The sequence below is a fragment of the Gossypium hirsutum genome, chromosome A09 (assembly GCF_007990345.1).
Source record: "Gossypium hirsutum isolate 1008001.06 chromosome A09, Gossypium_hirsutum_v2.1, whole genome shotgun sequence".
Lineage (NCBI taxonomy): Eukaryota > Viridiplantae > Streptophyta > Magnoliopsida > Malvales > Malvaceae > Gossypium > Gossypium hirsutum.
Window position 1 is genome coordinate 20,454,579 of NC_053432.1, and position 21,774 is coordinate 20,476,352.

Here is a 21,774-nt window from a genome sequence, read left to right on the forward strand (position 1 = left end):
AAGTATTGAACTTGACTATTCGGCTACTAGTCACTTAAGCTATAAATAGTTCTTGAATTTCTTGTAAAAGGACTTTTTGCCAAATTTCTTAATGAAATATAATTTTAGTGAGAAATTCACTCTCTTTATTCTCCAAAGCTCAAATTGACTTATCTTCAACGAGTGGCGTCAATCTGACTTTGTTCGAACTTATCACCCATTGGTGTGGCGTTCTTCATACCGTAGGTTCCTATTTTGCTAAATAGAGGGTCTCGGTTTTTATCCTATTTCTATTTCTTTCTTTGAAACCTTAAGCCCGGGTCCTTATTTGATAATAACGGTTCGATCTTGTTTCATCGAATTACCCAGCAAACAACAACCCATCAAACTCCTTTGTTCCTAAAGCCATCCAACTTCAAATACCAAGACTTGAATTTGATTCAATTCTGACACTACCTAATTTCAATCGGGAAAGATTACGACTCGTCTTTACATCCGAAACGAGCTCGTATCAGATAACTCGAGCTCGAGCCAAAAGATTCAAAGAGGCTATTTTGGCTTTAGTTATCGAGTATGGGGAGAGAATGTTGTTGGGCTCATTGAACGAACGTAGACAAGTCACCCAAGCAAGCCTTGCAACCTTCGACAAGCCCATCTTGTTCATTCATAGCCCATTGAGCTTAACTCCAGCTCATTTTTAACTTAGCAATATTTTGTTGCTAGAAATAAGGATTTCAATCCATTTTAGTTATTTTAGTTTGTGTCTTTAATTATATCATAGTTTGAACATCATTAATATGTGTTCTGCATTTAATAAAGTCATGCATTATGTAACTTTCATGTTAGTTAAGTTTGCATCAATAAATTAAGTCATGCATTATTAAGTAACTCATTTGTTCATTTAGTTTACATGATACGAACCACGTCGTATCATGGTTTGACACAATTCGACAACATCGAACATGGCCTAAGCTCAGGGGCCGAAGTTCAAAATGAAGCCTGATCTTAATTTCAACAAGTTCAATTTAGCTCGATTAGAGCTTAATGAGCTTGTTTGTTCATTTTGAGTTTATTTTAATTCTTGCGTTTATGTTGCTGGAATAACTTATTTAGTTAAATTAGTTAATTAGTTTTCAGCTCATAAATAAGTTCAAATTTGATACTTAAAAATTTTAGTTAAGTTTGTTAAGTTTAATACATTTTCTTAATATGTTTTTTTCCTACAGCTTTTTAATGTGTTTAGAATCTGGTCATTTAATTAGCTTGAATATGTTTTAGTGAGTGTGTTCTAGGCTAGACATGTTTTAAATGTGTATTGGAGTCAGCCAAATTTAATTGTGTCAACATTAGGACATGTTTTTAATTTGTTTTTGTAACATCCCAAAATAGGGCCTAAACGGAACAGTGGTTGCGAAACCACAAATCTGAGGTAGAAAATTTTATTTTATTATCATTTTAAGGTCTATGGCATGATTTCATGATTGTGTGAAAATTTCGTTTAGAAATTTTATCGATAGAGGGTCCAATTTGATATTTAGGACTATATTGCAAAAGTTGTAAAATGTGTGTTCTAGTTCACAAAGGTATTAAGTACTTGTGAGTAACGGGTTTTTAAAGTGGAGGTCCTTGGATAGTAATTAGACCATTATACTAGTTTGGACAAAAATACCTAAAGGAAAATAAAACACCATAGTTTTTAATTAAGGGCATTTTGGTCATTTAGTTATTAAAATGAATTAAAAACAAAATTAAAAGCCAATTTTTGTCCATCTTCTTCATTAGGCCGGAATTTCAAGGTTTCTCCATAGCTAGGGTTTTTCCAAGCTTCCAAGCTCCATAGTAAGTGATTCCAAGCCCCATTTTTAATGTTCTTTACATTTTTGGAGTCCCGGTAACTTGATTAAGCTTATTCTAGCAATAATTCAACCTAGGGTTCATATTTGGAAAAATACCCATAGGTGAAATTTGTTTATTTTGGTGTTTTATGATAGAATATGAGGTTTTAAATTATGTTAGACAACTTGTGCTGCTCGGTTTTAAGTGAAAACGAGTAAAAGGGCTTAATCGGTAAAAATACCTAATAGTCATAAGTACATGTTAGAGTGAGAATTTGATGTTGTCATAGAAGGGGAAAATGATCAGCATGTCATAAAACATGAGAAAATAGGATGAAGTTTAATTTCCGAGCCTTGGGGAAAAAGTGTAAATATGTAAAAGTTTAGGGGCAAAAATATAATTTTTTCAAAGTCTGGGTCAAGGACTGTTTTAATAAATGTGAGTATTAAATAAGCTAAATTTTTTATTATAAATCAAGAAGAACAAAATCCAGAGTTAGACTGGGGAAAGAAAAAGATAGTGGACTAAATCGATATAGTTGATTGTATTTTGTTTCGAGGTAAGTTTGCGGTAAATAAATGCAATATTCTATTATTTTATGATAGTTTTGTTAATTTCCAGCATGTGTATATTTATTTTATGAAATTATTCAAAGAATACTCAAGCATGAATTGACGGAGAAGTAATTTCAGAAAGTCCGGGTTGAACCTTAGGAATGTGTATGATACAAATGTCATGACATTAGGGTTTAAGGATACCATGTAAGACCATGCCAAGGCATGGCAATTGGTAAGGTTTCTAAGGTAAGGAAATCATGTAAGACCATGTCAAGACATGGCATTGATAAGTTACTATAAGGCAAAGGTCCCATGTAAGACCATGCCAAGGCATGGCATTGGTGAGTTCATAAGGCAAGGATACCATGTAAGACCATGTCAAGACATGGAAATGGTAAGTTTCAAAAGGATACCACGTAAGACCATGACAAGTCATGGCAATGGTAAGGTACCCGCGTATCCTTAGTATTCCAAGTGGTTCAACGGGAAAATTTAAAGAGAATATCAAGATAAGGTAAGGTAAGAGGAGTTATACTAAAAAGGTAAGACAAGTTCAAGCTAGAAGAGCAAAGGTAAGTACATAATGTTCATGTTTGCTTGATAAGGAAAAAGGTAAGTAAAATGTATTAATAAATTTGATTAAGTAAGTAAGTATTTAAGTAAGTGAGTAAGTGAAGAAGTTTAAAATATGTCTATGACAATTAATGAAGTTGCATTAAGTAGTATCATGCCAAGTAGTAAGATAATTCTTATGAATGTTGTTATTTATTTTCATGCAAACTTACTAAGCTTAATGCTTACCCCCTTTATTTTCCTTCTTTTTATAGTTTTGTCAAGCTAACTCGGGGATCGTAAAGTACGTCAGAGGTCCGGGCACACTATCACGAGGATTATTTTGGTATAGCTAGACGTTCATTTTAAGTATGGCATGTATAGCATCGTAGCCATTTTGTTTGTATGATGTTATGATATGGCTGATGAATTGATGCGACCTCGGTTTAGTAGTTGAACCCGAGTCGTATAGTTCCCGATCGTAAACGAAGAAGTAGAATAGACGAGAAGAAGATAGAATATAATTGAGTTTCAAGAAGTAAAGTAAATCCGTGCAAAGTTGGATATGGATTTGGTTTAAGTCGAAATGGTATGACTAGAATGGTCGAGTTCTATTTAAGATTAATTAGAAAATGGTATTTGGTTTTGGTACGTTTTGGTAATGGTTCAAAAAGGTCAAGAGTGAACCAACACTAAAGAAAAGTGTCGACCCAAAACTTATAGGACCAAATTGATACGACCCTGGCCAAGGATGCCCTTGATTTCAGCTTGAATTTATCTCCTCAAGCTCCATTTAGCTTGGTTCAGCTCACCGAATCTTATTTTAGCTCACATGAGCTTAATTCAGCTCGTTTGAGCTCAACCGAGCTTACTTTCAGCTCCTTCTTTCTTTCTTTCAATAAACTAAGTCTTAATTTAGTTTATAATTAAGTTTGCTACAGCTCATGCCGAAACCCCTAGCTCAATTTCAACTCATTAAGTGTTTTGACTATTTTTGAGCTAGCTGAATTTATTATAAGTTGACTTATAATTATTGTGTTCAAATTTAGTTAGTGATATTAAGTTATTTAGTTATTATTTTAAATTATAATTATATGAATAGTTGTGTGTTATTTAATTATGTTATTTACTTTTGTAGGTTAGCCGAATGTGGAAGGTACATTCATGAAGAGATGCATGAACGGGAAAGTTCAACGAATGAGAAGATTCATGCACGGCCTGGTTCAATGTTTGGAGGACATACATTCATGTACATGGAAGATTAATGCATATTGAAAGGAGCATCTCCCTTGGACGGCACACATGCATGAATGGGGGGTAATCAATGCAAGTGCATGTATGGCTAGGTTCAAGGCCCCTTCCAAGTTCCATGTACAATCGATGCATGTGGGAGGACCCTTGGAGTTTCCTAAGCACCTATTCGGCCAAGAGACACCCTTTGGGAGTTTCATGCATCCCATGGCCGAACCTAGACAATCCCATTGGCTTCCAAAGTTTGCTCATACATGAAGCTGCCCATTCATCTCCCATTCGGCCGAACATGGACAAGGACACCATTGGTCATTTTTCTAGAAGGTTCATGTCTTAATTTAGGTTCATTACTTAATCATTAAGTTCATGAATGGACTATTCAGTTAACATAAGAAACTAGTATAAATAGTTTGTTGATTTCATTTGTAAAGGACTTTTGACTTTTGATCATTTGAATGAACTTTGTTCAAAGAGTGAGTTTTCTCCTCTCTAAATTCGTACGAGTTTCGATCTGACTTATCTAGCGTGCTAGTGGCGTCTATCGTTCTCTTTTGAACTTATCACCTTGCTTTGGTGTGGCGTTCAACCTTCTACAATTCCGCAATCCCACCTTGAACCGAATAGAAATTGGGGTGACACTTTTAGTGTTGAATCGTTTCTGGAGTTTAAGCTCATTTATCCATTCCACCGACTATCCTAGATTTTACCCAACTATAATATCTTTTTACAAAACCGAGCCTTCATTTATCAACTTCCATTTTTCTTATTTTTATACTTAAATCGAGCCTACTACCCTTATAAATTTACCATCACCTTAGCCAACCTTTAAAACCATTTGAAAGCTTCCGCATCTTTAGCCTTATTTCATCCTATTTCCGATAACTCAACTATTCCTCGTCGACGATCGGGCAATCAAGTGAATCGACTCAATCAACCGAGCCGGATCACATCACAAATTGAGTTGGAAATGGTTGATAAGGACCTTGACCCGATACTTAGTAAAGTATGAACCAAAGGTATAAAAGGTGAACGCCACACTCGGGTTTTAGGAGTGATAAGTTCGGAAAAGACTCAGAAAGACGCCACTAAAAGCTTAGATAAGTCTTACGGGTCTCGAACAAAATTTGAGAGAAAATGCCTCACAAATTTGGCAGCAATTTGCTAATTAAAATGTCCAAAAGTCCCTTTTACAAATGAACAAACAAATATTTATAGTTCTTCAAAGGCTAGCCGAATAGACAAACTTAAAAGCTAAGAAAAATCAAGAAAATTCCAGAATTAATTCCTCCATAAGATTCGGCTGAATGGGCATTCAAATGGGCAGCTTAAGCATGAAGCAAATGCACCTTGCAAAGATGAATGCATCGGTAGATCAATGGTCTTGTCCAGGTTCGGCCTTGCTCTTAAATTACTCCTTAAATTGGCACTTGTTGGCTGAAAAGATAGGAACATTAAAGATAGTTGTTGAACAGCCACACAAGTGTGAAAAGTCAGTTTTGAAGAGTCAAATATGTGAACATATAGAACCGAACAGCCAAGATGAATCCAGCAATGTGAAAAGAATTAAAAGTCGGCTGAATGGTCAACTTGGGAGTATGAAACAATAGCTTCTTTGGTCGAATGGTCACCTAGGATACTTCAAACAGCAGCCAAATTTAATTCCCCAAACATGCATGTGCCGTCCCCTTACATGTATCTTCTTTTAATTCATTCATGCACCAAGGACGTCCAAATGGGATGTACCTACAGCAAAATTTATTCAATAAATCAAATACATTTTTAAACACATTAATTTGGCAGCAAATGACACAAAAATTATGCACATTAAATTCGGCCACCTTAGGACATAATTAAAACATGTAATAAAATTGACACATTAAAACATGCATAAAAAACATATTAATGAGCTGTAGAAATTAAGACAAATTAATAACATATAATTATAACTCAATTATCATGCATAATTAAATTTGTCCAGATTTTAAACCAAATAAATAATGAATATTAATTGAGCTGTAATAAACCAATTTAAATGACTCAAATAATTATTTCAGCTACTATAATAAGGTCTTAATGAAATTGAGCTAGTTCGAGCTCATTGAGCTTGAAAGGAGCTGGAAACGAGCTAAATGAAGCTCCACAAAATAAGATTGAGCTACGTCCAGCTTGCAAACACGACGAGCCTCGCTTGTAGGCTGAAACAATAGCCGTTCCCGGGGGCGGGTCGTATCATCCCCTCCCTCTTTAAAGCGATTTGTCCCCAAATCGGGCCACTTGCTCGCGAAGAAACTTCTATTAACAAAGACGCCTTGGTTGTTGAATTTGACAAACTTGTGCCCAGCAACCTGAAATTCATGAGTAGATTGAAAACAACACCGATTAGTTACTTGCCCTCCCTCTTTAGGGCAAAGCCACTTCAAAGTGTCACCTACACAATAAAGAAAATTATGAATGACACAATGAACTACAAACTTGCGAACTCTTTCCAAATTTTCAATCATAATTAGAGCAAAAGAACTATTGCCGAATTCAAAAATATAGATAAGCCTTACCTTTCCACATTGATTTTCCAAATTCATCAAGGATCTAGACATGGGAAATAATTCTACCAATATGAACAGGTCATTCGAATAAACACATATCCCACAACGCACTTTATCAAGTGGATTTGAAGACTCATGAATCAAACAATTAAATCGATTTGTCAATCCTTCACCAAGGAAAATCCCATCCAATGGACGAAGGGAATTTAACGAATAACCACATGTCAACAAAAAGTCATTTAAGCAAATATGTGGGAAAAATATTAATCGGCCAAAAGAAACAAGATCACTTAGTCGGATCAAGTTTCGCAAATTTAAACTTAGTACTGGCCAATAATCTTCCACTTCTTCATCAAACTTGTCATATTCACGAATGTCATCACCTTTTGACCAAAATAGAGATGTTTTTAGTTCTTCAGAAACCAAACCTTGTCTATCCTTGAGATTATGGATTTGAAGATCAGTTTTACCATTCTCTCGCAATATGAACCTTCTCTTCTCAGGAATATAATGTAATCGTAATTCCTTGCTTGGTTTAACCTGAAAAAATGAAGAGACAGGAAGACAACGATTAATCAAAACATTTTTCTTTCTCTCACTCAAATTTCTTTCACTTTCTTTTTCTTTGATCTTGTTTTTCTCACAATCTAGATTCTTTTCTTTTGAATCATTTTTCTTTTCTTTTTCACTCTCTCTCAATTTCTTTTTTTGTTCATTCAAATCTTCCAAGGATTGCTTTAATCGTTGTTGATCTTCCATCACTTGTTGTGGAGACAATGGGGCCAAAGTGATATTTTTGCCCTTGTGCTTGAACGAATATTGGTTAGAAAACCCATCGTGCTTGACTTGCCGATCAAATTGCCACGGCCTCCCAAGCAGTAAATGGCCCGCATGCATGGGCACAACGTCGCACAAAATCTCATCTTGGTACTTTCCAATTGAAAAGGGAATCAAGGCTTGTTTGGTTACCTTAAGTTCGACTCCTTCATTGAGCCATTGTAACTTGTAGGGACTCGGGTGCTTAAGGGTCAGCAAGGACAACTTCTCGATCATAAGTGTGCTTGCAACATTTGTGCAACTCCCGCCATCGATTACAACGCTACAAACCTTTCCATGAACATAACATCGGGTATGAAACAAATTCTCGCGTTGTGGTTCACCCATAGAGCTTTGCACACTAAGACTTCTTTTTACAACGAGCATTTCACCTTCAACAGCAAATTCTACTTCATCTTCATTTTCGGATGGATGTTGAACTTCTTCTTCGTTTTTGTCTACTTCATCCTCCGATTCAATCTCACCATTGGGAAGCATGATCATTGTGTTACGATTTGGGCATTGGCTTGCGATGTGCCCTCTCCCTTGGCACTTAAAACACTTAATATCACGTGTTCGGGATTGAGTATTTTCAATGGCCTTACCTTTGCTAAATTCAGCCACAGACTTGTTGGACTTCATGGGCACCACAGTTTCTTTTGATTGATTTGTTGAAACATTCTTACTTGCCCCTTGGTTCCACTTAGATGCATTCGAAGAGGAATAACCACGTACGGCTCCTTTCATTTTGAGTTGCTTTTCGACCTTGATCGCCATGTGAACCATATCGACGATCTCTACGTAGTGTTGCAACTCAACTATGTTGGCAATTTCACGGTTAAGTCCGGCTAAGAAACGAGCCATAGTTGCCTCTCGATCTTCCTCCACATCCGCTCGAATCATGGCCACTTCCATCTCCTTGAAGTAATCCTCAACACTCTTTGAACCTTGAGTGAGATTTTGAAGCTTTTGATAGAGTTCCCGATGATAGTAGGAGGGAATGAAACGTCGTCGCATCACGGCCTTCATCTCGGCCCAAGTGGATATTGGTCGTTTCCCATTCCTTCTTCGACTCGTGGTGAGTTGATCCCACCAAATCATAGCATAATCGGAGAATTCTATGGCCGCCAACTTCACCTTTTTGATCTCGGAATAGTTGTGACAATCGAAGACCAATTCAATCTTCTTTTCCCACTCCAAGTAAGCTTCCGGATCAGACCTTCCTTGAAAGGATGGAATGGATAGTTTAATGTTCCTTAAGTCGTCATCCATACATCTTTGATTCCGATTACCTCGGTTCCTTTGACCTCTTCGTCCTTCACTTATGCTTGATCCTTGATCACTTTCGACTTCATTCGGATCATATAGGTCGTCTTGATTGATTTCCAATTGGTCTCGCCCTCTTTGCGGCCCTTGGGGTGTACGCTCTCGTTGATTTCCCAATTCAACTCGATCCAACCGTTCGTTAATAGATTCTAACTCACCTCGGATCATGCATTGGATTTCTCGTAACAAGGCTTGTTGAGCCAAATCCGGCACTCCACCTCCTCCCGCCATATTTCGTTCAGGACTTTGAGACATGTAAATAAAAACCTCACAGCAAAAACCTCACAAAATCTCTCACAGAAAGAATAAACACTCCACTCGTGTTTCACTCAATTTCGGCTTTTAACTTGATGTAACTCTCGTGCCTTTTACCACTCACTTTCCTTTCGTGATTTCGTAAGCGACTCGTAGTGACTTAGTCTTAGTTCAGTGGGTCAGCTTCAAATGGCTTTACAAGGGATTGATGTTAGGTTACGGGTAGGCTAAAAGAAACAAGAAAGGCTTTAGGCTAAGTGTGGCTTGGAAGATGAATGGAAGAAAATGCCAAACTTACAAACTCGAAACACTTTTTTTTTATCGAAATTTTTTTTAATTGCGTGAAATTTCACTACGGGGGATATAAAAGGGTGTAAAATGAGATTTTGGAAAAATTTCTATTGAAGTGTCTCCAGACTCTTTTTTTTTTTACGGATATTTCACGTTCTTTTCGTCCGCACCTAAACCGTATGCAATTTTTTTTTTCTTTTCAATTTTTTTTTCAATTTTTTTTTCGAACTCTTTTTTTTACGTACCTATTTCAAATTGACTTCGAGTGCTCGTACTTCTCGTTTTTACCAGCTCTGATACCAAATGATGCGACCTCGGTTTAGTAGTTGAACCCGAGTCGTATAGTTCCCGATCGTAAACGAAGAAGTAGAATAGACGAGAAGAAGATAGAATATAATTGAGTTTCAAGAAGTAAAGTAAATCCGTGCAAAGTTGGATATGGATTTGGTTTAAGTCGAAATGGTATGACTAGAATGGTCGAGTTCGGTTTAAGATTAATTAGAAAATGGTATTTGGTTTTGGTACGTTTTGGTAATGGTTCAAAAAGGTCAAGAGTGAACCAACACTAAAGAAAAGTGTCGACCCGAAACTTATAGGACCAAATTGAGTTGGAAATGGTTGATAAGGACCTTGACCCGATACTTAGTAAAGTATGAACCAAAGGTATCAAAGGTGAACGCCACACTCGGGTTTTAGGAGTGATAAGTTTGGAAAAGACTCGGAAAGACGCCACTAAAAGCTTAGATAAGTCTTACGGGTCTCGAACGAAATTTGAGAGAAAATGCCTCACAAATTTGGCAGCAATTTGCTAATTAAAATGTCCAAAAGTCCCTTTTACAAATGAACAAACAAATATTTATAGTTCTTCAAAGGCTAGCCGAATAGACAAACTTAAAAGCTAAGAAAAATCAAGAAAATTCCAGAATTAATTCCTCCATAAGATTCAGCTGAATGGGCATTCAAATGGGCAGCTTAAGCATGAAGCAAATGCACCTTGCAAAGATGAATGCATCGGTAGATCAATGGTCTTGTCCAGGTTCGGCCTTGCTCTTAAATTACTCCTTAAATTGGCACTTGTTGGCTGAAAAGATAGGAACATTAAAGATAGTTGTTGAACAGCCACACAAGTGTGAAAAGTCAGTTTTGAAGAGTCAAATATGTGAACATATAGAACCGAACAGCCAAGATGAATCCAGCAATGTGAAAAGAATTAAAAGTCGGCTGAATGGTCAACTTGGGAGTATGAAACAATAGCTTCTTTGGCCGAATGGTCACCTAGGATACTTCAAACAGCAGCCAAATTTAATTCCCCAAACATGCATGTGCCGTCCCCTTACATGTATCTTCTTTTAATTCATTCATGCACCAAGGACGTCCAAATGGGATGTACCTACAGCAAAATTTATTCAATAAATCAAATACATTTTTAAACACATTAATTTGGCAGCAAATGACACAAAAATTATGCACATTAAATTCGGCCACCTTAGGACATAATTAAAACATGTAATAAAATTGACACATTAAAACATGCATAAAAAACATATTAATGAGCTGTAGAAATTAAGACAAATTAATAACATATAATTATAACTCAATTATCATGCATAATTAAATTTGTCCAGATTTTAAACCAAATAAATAATGAATATTAATTGAGCTGTAATAAACCAATTTAAATGACTCAAATAATTATTTCAGCTACTATAATAAGGTCTTAATGAAATTGAGCTAGTTCGAGCTCATTGAGCTTGAAAGGAGCTGGAAACGAGCTAAATGAAGCTCCACAAAATAAGATTGAGCTACGTCCAGCTTGCAAACACGACGAGCCTCGCTTGTAGGCTGAAACAATAGCCGTTCCCGGGGGCGGGTCGTATCATGAATGGTATGTAAATGCTTGATAATGATTAGCTGTTGGAATGGCTAATCAAGGACATGTTTGGTGTTATGTATGCCTAAATGCTAGTTATTCCATGGAAATCATGAAAAAGGTGAAATTAGCTTTAAAACAGTATCGGACAGCAATAATGTTTGGAAAATCACTAAAAATATTAGAAAGGGATTTAGATAGTGAATGAGATATAGAATTAAATCTTGATGATTCTATTTTCATATGGATGGAACAAAATAGGTATATGAGTGATATTTTATGAGAAATTTAAATTTTTGTGAAACAGGGCCAGAGCGATTTCTGGATCCCCTGTTCTGACTTTGGAAATTCACCAAAAATTGTAAAAAGATAATTAGAAGTCATTATTTACATGCATGAGGGAAAAAATGGCATGATCGTTGAAATTCTTTACAGGGAGAAATTTAATTCGTAATACACAAGGGTCAGAGTAGTCGAACCCTGAAACAGGGGAGATTTTAACTAATAAACTGTGCTAGTTGGCCTGACCAAAAATTCTAGAAAAAATTAGTTGATAGATATATGAGTCTAGTTTCAGAGAAAATTTATGGAATTGGATTTCAAGTTTCGTAACTCGAGATATGAATTTTTATGCGACTGTGACGCAGTTAGCCAGCTTGTCTAGAAGTTCTAAAATAAATTGTCTGAGCTGTTTAATTAATGAATTATGTCCGTTAACACCTCGTGCTCGACTCTGTCAATGGTCTCGGGTTCGGGGCATTACATTTATTCGTATCAGAGCAAAGGTTTAGTCGGTTCTTGGAATATTTAGTATGAGTAAGAGTCTAGCTATACATGCCATACTTATGTGTTGATAGTGTGACAACTCCTGACGATTTTAAAATGTTTTCTTTTATAGTTATGGATCCCGAACAAGCTGGTGCAGATGATGTAGAGAGTTACGTGCCCGCTCCCGTAGAAGGAACGGTGCCACCAAATAGTAGTGAAAGGCCCGTTACAGTTAGTCAGGGAGGAGGGGCTCGAGAAGCCTTCTTCCAAGCTATGAATGAATGGTTTGCCGAGTTCGTTCGAACGAATTCGGCGGTTAGACCTCCACCCCTCATGATCATCAGACCACCCATGTAGCTCCCCCAGTCATAGGTACGGTTATAAGAGAAAAACCACCAGTTGATAAAATCAGAAAACAAGGAGCCGAAGAGTTTCGAGCTACAAACGATGATGATGTAGAAAAGGCAGAATTTTGGCTCAAGAAAATATCAGAGTCTTTGATGAGTTATCCTGCACACCTGAGGAATGTATGAAATGTGTTGTATCACTCCTTAGAGATTCGACCTACCATTGGTGGAAGACACTTGTATCAGTTGTACCGAAAGAGAGAGTCACTTGGGACTTCTCTTAGGAGGAATTTCGTAAAAAGTACATCAGTCAGAGGTTTGTTGACCAGAAAAGAAAAGAGTTTCTAGAGTTGAAACAGGGCAATATGACAGTGACTGAATATGAGCACGAATTTGTTAGACTCAACAATTATGGTCGAGAGTGTGTGTCTACAGAGGCTATATGTGCAAAAGATTTGAGGATGGGCTTAATGATGATATCCGAGTGTCTGCTGGTGTCCTAGAAATAAAAGAGCTTGTTATCCTAGTTGAGAGAGCCTGTAAGGCAGAGGAGCTATTAAAAAGAAAGGGCAAAGTTGAAATTGAGACGCAAGACACGAAGAAAAGACTAATGAGCAAGTCATTTCAATCTACATCCAAGAGGCCTAAAGAGTTCTCCACTAGATCTAATTTTTTAGCTGGATAATCTAGCCGAAACAGAGGCAGAAGATTTATGAGTCTGAAAGCTCAGACCACTTTGATTGCAAGTGTTGGCAGTGTTCAGCCTGATAGACCAGAGTGTCCCCGATGTAGTCGACGTCACCCAGGTCAGTGTCGAGCAACTAAGATAGGTTGTTTTTGATGTGGTGCACCAGACCATTTTATTCGGGAGTGTCTCGAGATGATTAAAAGGGAAGCAATACCGAGTGTAAGATCAGGAAAAGCTCCTATCAGAGGCAGGCCACTGAGAAATCTAGGAACTGGGGGAAATAATAGAAGCGCATCTAGAGATTTAGCAGTGAGGCCAGATGTTAGAGCATCGACGAGGACTTATGCTATCCGTGCTCGCGAAGAGGCATCCTCCCCCGATGTGATTACGGGTACATTTTCTCTCCATGATACTAGAGTTATTGCTTTGATTGATCCAGGTTCAACCTATTCATATGTTTGCATGAAATTGATGCCTAGTATGAGTATGCTTATAGAATCTACAGAATTTGTGATTAAAGTATCGAATCCATTAGACAAGCATGTATTAGTAGATAAAGTATGTAGAAATTGCCCTTTGATGATTAGAGGCTACTGTTTTCCAGCTCTCATGCTATTGCCATTTGATGAGTTTGATGTGATTCTTGTTATGGATTGGTTGACTACACATGATGTGATAGTGAATTGTGGAAAGAAATTCATTGAGTTGAAGTGTGAAAGTGGTGAAATTCTTTGGGTTAATTCAGAAGAGTCAGATAGTTCATTTGCCATAATTTCTGTTATGTCTGCTCAGAAATTTTTGAGAAAAGGGTATGAAGCTTATCTTGCTTTTGTGTTGACCACTAAAGATCCAGAATTGAAAATTGAATCAGTGCCTGTGGTATGTGAGTTTCCCGATGTGTTTCCAGAAGAACTACCAGGTTTGCCTCCTGTTAGAGAAGTTGAGTTTGGTATTGAGTTGATTCCGGGTATCACGCCCATTTCTATTGCTCCTTATAGAATGGCCCCATTGGAATTGAAAAAATTGAAAGCTCAGTTGCAGGAATTAACAGATAAAGGCTTTTAATACCCAGTAGTTCACCATGGGGTGCACTAGTTCTATTTGTGAAAAAGAAAGACGGATCGATGAGATTGTCCATAGATTATCGGAAACTTAACAAGGTAACAGTAAAGAACAAGTATCCATTGCCTAGAATTGATGATTTGTTTGATCAATTGAAGGGAGCCACTATGTTCTCCAAGATAGATTTGAGATCCGGATACTATCAGTTGCTAGTTAAAGAGTCAGATGTCCTGAAGACTGCTTTCCGGACTAGGTATGGTCATTATGAGTTCCTTGTGATGCCATTTGGCTTAACTAATGCTCCTGCCATTTTCATGGACTTAATGAACCAAATTTTCAGACCGTACTTGGATAAGTTTGTAGTTGTGTTCATTGATGATATCTTGATTTACTCTTATGATGAGACTGAGCATGCAGAGCATTTGAGAATAGTTTTACAGATTCTGAGATATAATCAGTTGTATGCCAAGTTCAGCAAAAGTGAGTTCTGGTTACGAGAAGTTGGTTTTCTTGGACATATTATCTCAGGTGAAGGTATCAAGGTTGATCCGAGCAAGATTTCAGCCATTGTTGATTGGAAGCCTCCTAGAAATGTATTAGAAGTTAGAAGTTTTGTTGGTCTTACCGGATATTATAGACGATTTGTAGAGGGATTTTCCATGATAGCTACCCCGTTGACAAGATTGCTGCGAAAGGATGTCAAGTTTGAATGGACTGAGAAGTGTCAATAGAGTTTTGACAAGTTAAAAGCATTGTTGACTAAAGCTCCTATTTTAGTACAACTAGAACCAGGTAAGGAGTTTGTGATTTACGGTGATGCGTCCATGAATGGACTTGGTTGTGTACTTATGCAGGAAGGGAAGGTAATTACTTATGCCTCTAGATAGCTAAAACCACATGAGAAGAACTATCCGACACATAATTTAGAACTAGCTGCCATTGTTTTTGCGCTGAAGATTTGGAGACATCATTTGTACGGTGAGAAGTGCCACATATTCACTGATCACAAAAGTTTGAAATATTTGATGACTTAAAAAGATTTGAATTTGAGGCAACGAAGATGGTTAGAGTTAATTAAAGATTCTGAGCTAGTGATCGATTATCACCCAGGTAAGGCAAACGTTGTTGCTGATGCTTTGAGTAGGAAATCTTTGTTTGCATTAAGAGCTTTGAACACTAGTCTAGCCTTATCAGATGATGGTTTTATCTTAGCTGAGTTGAGAGCTAAACTGATGTTTCTTGAAGAAATTTTTAAAGCTCAGAAAAATGACAGTGAGTTGTTAGCCAAAAGAGATCAGTGTGAGTCGGATATAGAGTCAGATTTTTAGATCAATTCTGACGGTTGTTTGATGTTCAGAGACAGGGTATGCGTATCGAAGAATGATGAACTTATTCGAAAGATCTTACAGGAAGCACATAGTAGTTCTTTGTTTATTCATACAGGTAGTAAAAGATGTATAATGATTTGAAGAAAATGTACTGGTGGGTAGGAATAAAAAGGGACATTTCTGAGTTTGTTTCTAGATGCTTGATCTGTCAGCAGATAAAGGCCGAATATCAGGTACCTTTAGGTTTATTACAGCCTGTGCTAGTCACTGAGTGGAAATGGGATTGAGTTACTATGGATTTTGTGATAGGATTACCGTTGACACTGAGAAAGAAAGATGCAGTATGGGTTGTGATTGATAAGTTAACAAAGTCGGCTCATTTTATCCCAATTCGTATGGATTATTCACTTGACAAGTTGGTCGAGTTGTATATTTTAGAGATGGTCAGACTACACGGGGTACCATTATCGATCATTTCAGATAGAGATCCAAGATTTACTTCACGGTTTTGGAAGAAATTATAGGAGGCTTTGGGCACAAAGTGATACGAGTCACAAAAGCCCAAATTCTTGAAGGCGAGGCCCAATAAGCAAATTCCCAGCCCAATCAAGAAATCCATCCATACTTAGTTGAAAATCAGGCCAAATTGTCAAAGTGGCCCAAGTTGTAAAGTTTTATTTTTATTTATTTATTTATTTATTTACTTAGTTTAAATTTTTATGTCAATATTCAGTCCGAGAGTCCCAGATAAAATGACCTTTGACCGAATTTCCATATTAAAATAATTAGGAGTTTTTTTATTTTAGTTTTCTAATTAGATTATGATAGAGGAATGCGCGCGGATCAAGATCGAGTCGTCAAGTCACGGGAAACTCCTACGAAAGCTCTAAACGAACAGATCTAAAAATTAAAAACAAAGATTAAGATTAAACCGAATCAGATTTGAATTTAAAATTCCCAAATTCAATTAAAAGAGCAGCAAGAAGAAAAGAAATAGAATCGATGAATCAAACGAAATTGCGAAGAAAGAAAAGATGTGAATCTGCCAAGGAATTGATTCTGCCAAGAATGCCCAATTTCTAGCAAGCAATTGATTCCCAAATTGAAAGAAATCCAATCGGCCAAACCCTAGGAATTGGGGATTTTTGGGTTCGAATGGGTGCTGCCAATAGGAGAACAACTTAAACGATGAGATCTTGAGTTTAATCAATGCTGGAAAACAAACAAGAACAGCAAAGTATTAGATGAGAAATCGGCACAAGTATAAGCAAAGAAAAGTAAAGAAAGAAATCGAAAACAGCAAGAATTAAAGGATAAGTCCTAAAGATCCTTGAAATCCCGAAAGATTTCACAAATCTCTTCAAACGGCTCTAATCTCCCCTCCAAAGAATATCGATGGCAAGAAGAAGGTTGAAGATGGCTCCCACAATCAAAAAATTGTTAAAACAACTTCTAAAAAAAGCTCAAGAGAGAATTCTTGGAGAAAACCCCAAAGAAAATTCTGCACTCTAACAAACTGAAATTTAATGTATTGAATGATAATAAGATGTTTTTACAAAGGGTGGCTGGCCAAGGCTTATATAGGCCTCCAACAAATTCTAATCTCACAAGTAACTAATAAAAATTAAACCTAATTAATAAAATAACAAGGTAAATTTGGCCATGCACTTATATGGGCTGTTTTGGGCCGAATTTTACATGTAATGCTCCTAAAGATAAAAAAAATTAAATTAAACAAGTAAGATGTTTACAAATTGGGCCCTTTGACATTTTTGCCTGATTTTCAACTAAGTATGAAGAAATTTCTTGATTGGGCTGGATTTTGGTTATTGGGCCTCGCCTTCAAGAATTTGGGCTCGTGATCCATCTCCTACCAAAATTGGGTCGTTGACGCTCGTAATGGAGATCCAATGCGTTTTGGCTACAAGATTTGGTTTCTTGGACCAAGATTTCCAAGATTTGAAATCTTGATTTTCTTGATTCTTGAAATCTCTTCGAACAGCAAAATTGGGCCAAGATTCGATTTCTTGATTTTCTTGAAAACAAGAAAGTGAATCTTGATTTTCTTGTTCTCTCGTGTATGCATCTAAGGCCTTGCTAACAAGCTCTTGAATGGTCCCATTTAGTTTGGACCGCATTTGTCGGGCCTTTGATCTCGTTATTGGGCCTTGTGGCAATTTGAGCCCATCATGTTCTTGAACTTGGATTGGGCCTTTATGACTCGTATCATTCCCCCCTTCCTCAAAAAGATTCGTCCTCGAATCTAAAAAATCAAATGAACTCGACTTTCCTCGATCGAACGGGACTAATGGCAATTGAGTCCACTGAAAAGAATAGCCATGAAATAGTAAATAGCAACGCAAACAAGCTTGTAGTCCAATTATAAGCATAATAGAACAGGTATAACGCATGTGAATGGACAGATTCAGATTACCATGCCTTAATCGACGGTCTATAGATTCACTCACACATGCATTATCAAAAACAAGAATCTTTTTATCAACCATCAAAATAGATTTATCATCAATAAATAAAATAGGACAGTCAAGCACGTTTCGATCTAAGTGTTCATCAACACGATCTTTGTCGCTATCCGAGGAGTACAAAGGTGTTTCAAAGGTTTCAAGCATCTTACCTTGATAAGCAAAAGAATAAGGGTCGATTTTACCTTTTTCATTTAAAACAAACCTTCGATCATCGGGGGCATAGTGTAGTCGAATCTCCGTTGTTGAGTTAACCTTTGTCAAATGGAACTCAAACTTCATGTACAACCACATAAACTGTTTAAGGCACGAATATAAATTGAAAACAAATTTGGAAAATTTCGTTACCTTATTCTCCAAAACAGATTTGGACAAATTCAAGGATTTTACACAAGGTAAATCAAGAGAATAACAAATCACGCTTCTTTTCGTAATGACTTTATCAACCACAATCGAAGAGTAACAATTAATCGGATCAAAATGAGGGAATCTTTTAAGAACTAAGTCACCAAAAGTTTTATCAATAATTTTCAAATCTGCACTGGACTCGGTTTCTAAAATTTCCTTACCTCGCTTACCTTCGGGATCATGTAGTGTGATTTCATCTTTGCCTAAGTTGATCGTATGAAAGCGTCTTTCATTTGAGAGGTATTGAAGTTGAAAGTTATCTTTCGATCTTTCGGGAACCTGAAAAGTAGCAACACAAGAAAAATTCATATCTTGGTTAGTGGAAACATTCCTCACTACCCTTTCCATGTATTTTTCTTTGTTTCTTTTTCTAATTCATTTTCTCTTCTTTCTTCAATTTCTTTTTCACTCTCAATCTCTTTTTGCTCTTTTTCATTCTCTTTTCCTTTTTCCTCACTTTTTTTAACAGAATTTTTCAGTTTGATTTGGTCCTCATGGACTTGTTCCGGAGTGAGCGGCACTAAGGTGAGTTTCTTTCCTTGATGCTTGAAAGAATACCTATTGGTACGACCATCGTGAGTGACTTTTCGATCCAGTTGCCATGGTTCTCCTAGCAACAAATGGCAGGCTTGAATAGGCATTACGTCGCACACAACTTCGTCTTGATACTTACCGATAGAAAAGGCGATGCGCACTTGTTGAGTGACCTTAAATCGGCCTTCGTTGCTAAGCTCTTGTAGTTGATAAGGTTGTGGATGCTTGGTAGTGGTTAAGCAAAGCTTTTCCACCATCGTCGTGCTGGCTACGTTCGTGCAACTTTCACCATCAATAATAACTCTACAAAGCTTCCCTTGTACATGGCAGTGAGTATGAAAGAGATGTTCTCGTTGCTGCTCCCTCTTTGGTTTTGCTAAAGAAGGTTGCCCACGATCATGAAAATCATCATCCATTCTAGGGACACGTCGAGGGTCGCGCCTATGGGGCTGGTTATCCCTATCTTCCTTGATTGGATATCGATATTGAGGTTGATGTGATCCGGCCCGGATTAATTGAGTCGTTTCACGTAATTGCCCGATCGTCGACGAGGAATAGTTGAGTTATCGAAAATAGGATGAAATAAGGCTAAAGATGCGGAAGCTTTCAAATGGTTTTAAAGGTTGGCTAAGGTGATGGTAAATTTATAAGGGTAGGCTCGATTTAAGGATAAAAATAAGAAAAATGGAAGTTGATAAATGAAGGCTCGATTTTGTAAAAAGATATTATAGTTGGGTAAAATCTAGGATAGTCGGTGGAATGGATAAATGAGCTTAAACGCCAGAAACGATTCAACACTAAAAAGTGTCACCCCGATTTCTATTCGGTTCAAGGTGGGATTGCGGAATTGTAGAAGGGTTGAACGCCACACCAAAGCAAGGTGATAAGTTCAAAAGAGAATGATAGACGCCACTAGCACGCTAGATAAGTCAGATCGAAACTCGTACAAATTTAGAGAGGAGAAAACTCACTCTTTGAACAAAGTTCATTCAAATGATCAAAAGTCAAAAGTCCTTTACAAATGAAATCAACAAACTATTTATACTAGTTTCTTATGCTAACCGAATAGTCCATTCATGAACTTAATGATTAAGTAATGAACCTAAATTAAGACATGAACCTTCTAGAAAAATGACCAATGGTGTCCTTGTCCATGTTCGGCCGAATGGGAGATGAATGGGCAGCTTCAGTATGAGCAAACTTTGGAAGCCAATGGGATTGTCTAGGTTCGGCCATGGGATGCATGAAACTCCCAAAGGGTGTCTCTTGGCCGAATAGGTGCTTAGGAAACTCCAAGGGTCCTCCCACATGCATCGATTGTACATGGAACTTGGAAGGGTCCTTGAACCTAGCCATACATGCACTTGCATTGATTACCCCCCATTCATGCATGTGTGCCGTCCAAGGGAGATGCACCTTTCAATATGCATTAATCTTCCATGTACATGAATGTATGTCCTCCAAACATTGAACCGATCCATGCATGTATCCTCCCGTTCAATTAACTTTCCCATGGACCTTGCATTAAATGCCATGAATGTATCTTCCAAATTCGGCTAACCTACAAAAGTAAATAACATAATTAAATAACACACAACTATTCATATAATTATAATTTAAAATAATAAATAAATAACTTAATATCACTAACTAAATTTGAACACAATAATTATAAGTCAACTTATAATAAATTCAGCTAGCTCAAAAATAGTCAAAACACTTAATGAGTTGAAATTGAGCTAGGGGTTTCGGCATGAGCTGTAGCAAACTTAATTATAAACTAAATTAAGACTTAGTTTATTGAAAGAAAGAAAGAAGGAGCTGAAAGTAAGCTCAGTTGAGCTCAAACGAGCTGAAACAAGCTCAAATGAGCTGAGTTGAGCTGGACGGTGCTCGAGGAGCTAGAAATGAGCTAGGATCAGCTTGCCAACAATGCACGGGTCCTTTGGATAGTTGCTTCAAGCTGATTTTGTGAGCTTTGGCCCTTGTTTCGAACCAAGGTTTTGCATTAGAAGCTAAAATAGCTTCTAGGAAATGTTTAGCATAAGCTTGAGTTATAGGTCCTTTAGGCAGCTCGTTTAGATCTTGGTTTGCACTCGAGGATGCCCCGGGCGTGCTCACATCAGAGGTTCTTGATTCAATCGTACCTCATTGATGGTAGCAGTCAAAGCTCGAAGAGCAGCAGCCTGTTCATCCAACTGTTGTTGGAATTTTTTAAATATGTCACTATTATTATCACCTGTAGACATTTTTTTTAAAACCTGCAAAACACTCAACACTCAAAAATAAAAGTTATCAAACCTCACCGTTAATCACTCAAAAAGAAAAAATCAAATTCTCAATGAGGTTGAATTCAATCTTGTGAGTTCTTTATCAGAGTTTATATCAACCAATTAGAGAGTGTGAACCAAACTACCAAAGAATCCTAATTTGCACTAGGATGCCAAAAACTGACGAGACACCAATTGATTCGTGTTGCACCGAGGAAGAAGTTGTGCACACGTTTAAATCCTACTAACACAAGAAACAAGAAGGTGTTAGATAACGTAAAGGAAGAATAAAGGTAAACAAATGAAAACCTACAGCTAAGAATCAATAAAAATTGCTGAAAACAGAAAACCCGAAAAACTACGGAGTAACTTGACAACTTCGTTCGAGGTGTTCCCGATCTCCAAAAATCACGAAATTAAATCTGGAGTGTACTTATATATTTAATCTTTGATCTGGAAATTTTGGGCACCAAATTCAACCCGCTGAATCTTTTTTTAAATTTTTATTGAATTTCGTATTTTTTGATTTTTTTGACTTTTTTGACTGATTTTTTTGCGGGAATAATTTTTTTATATTCAATCACAGTACCAAAAACATGTATGTAAAATT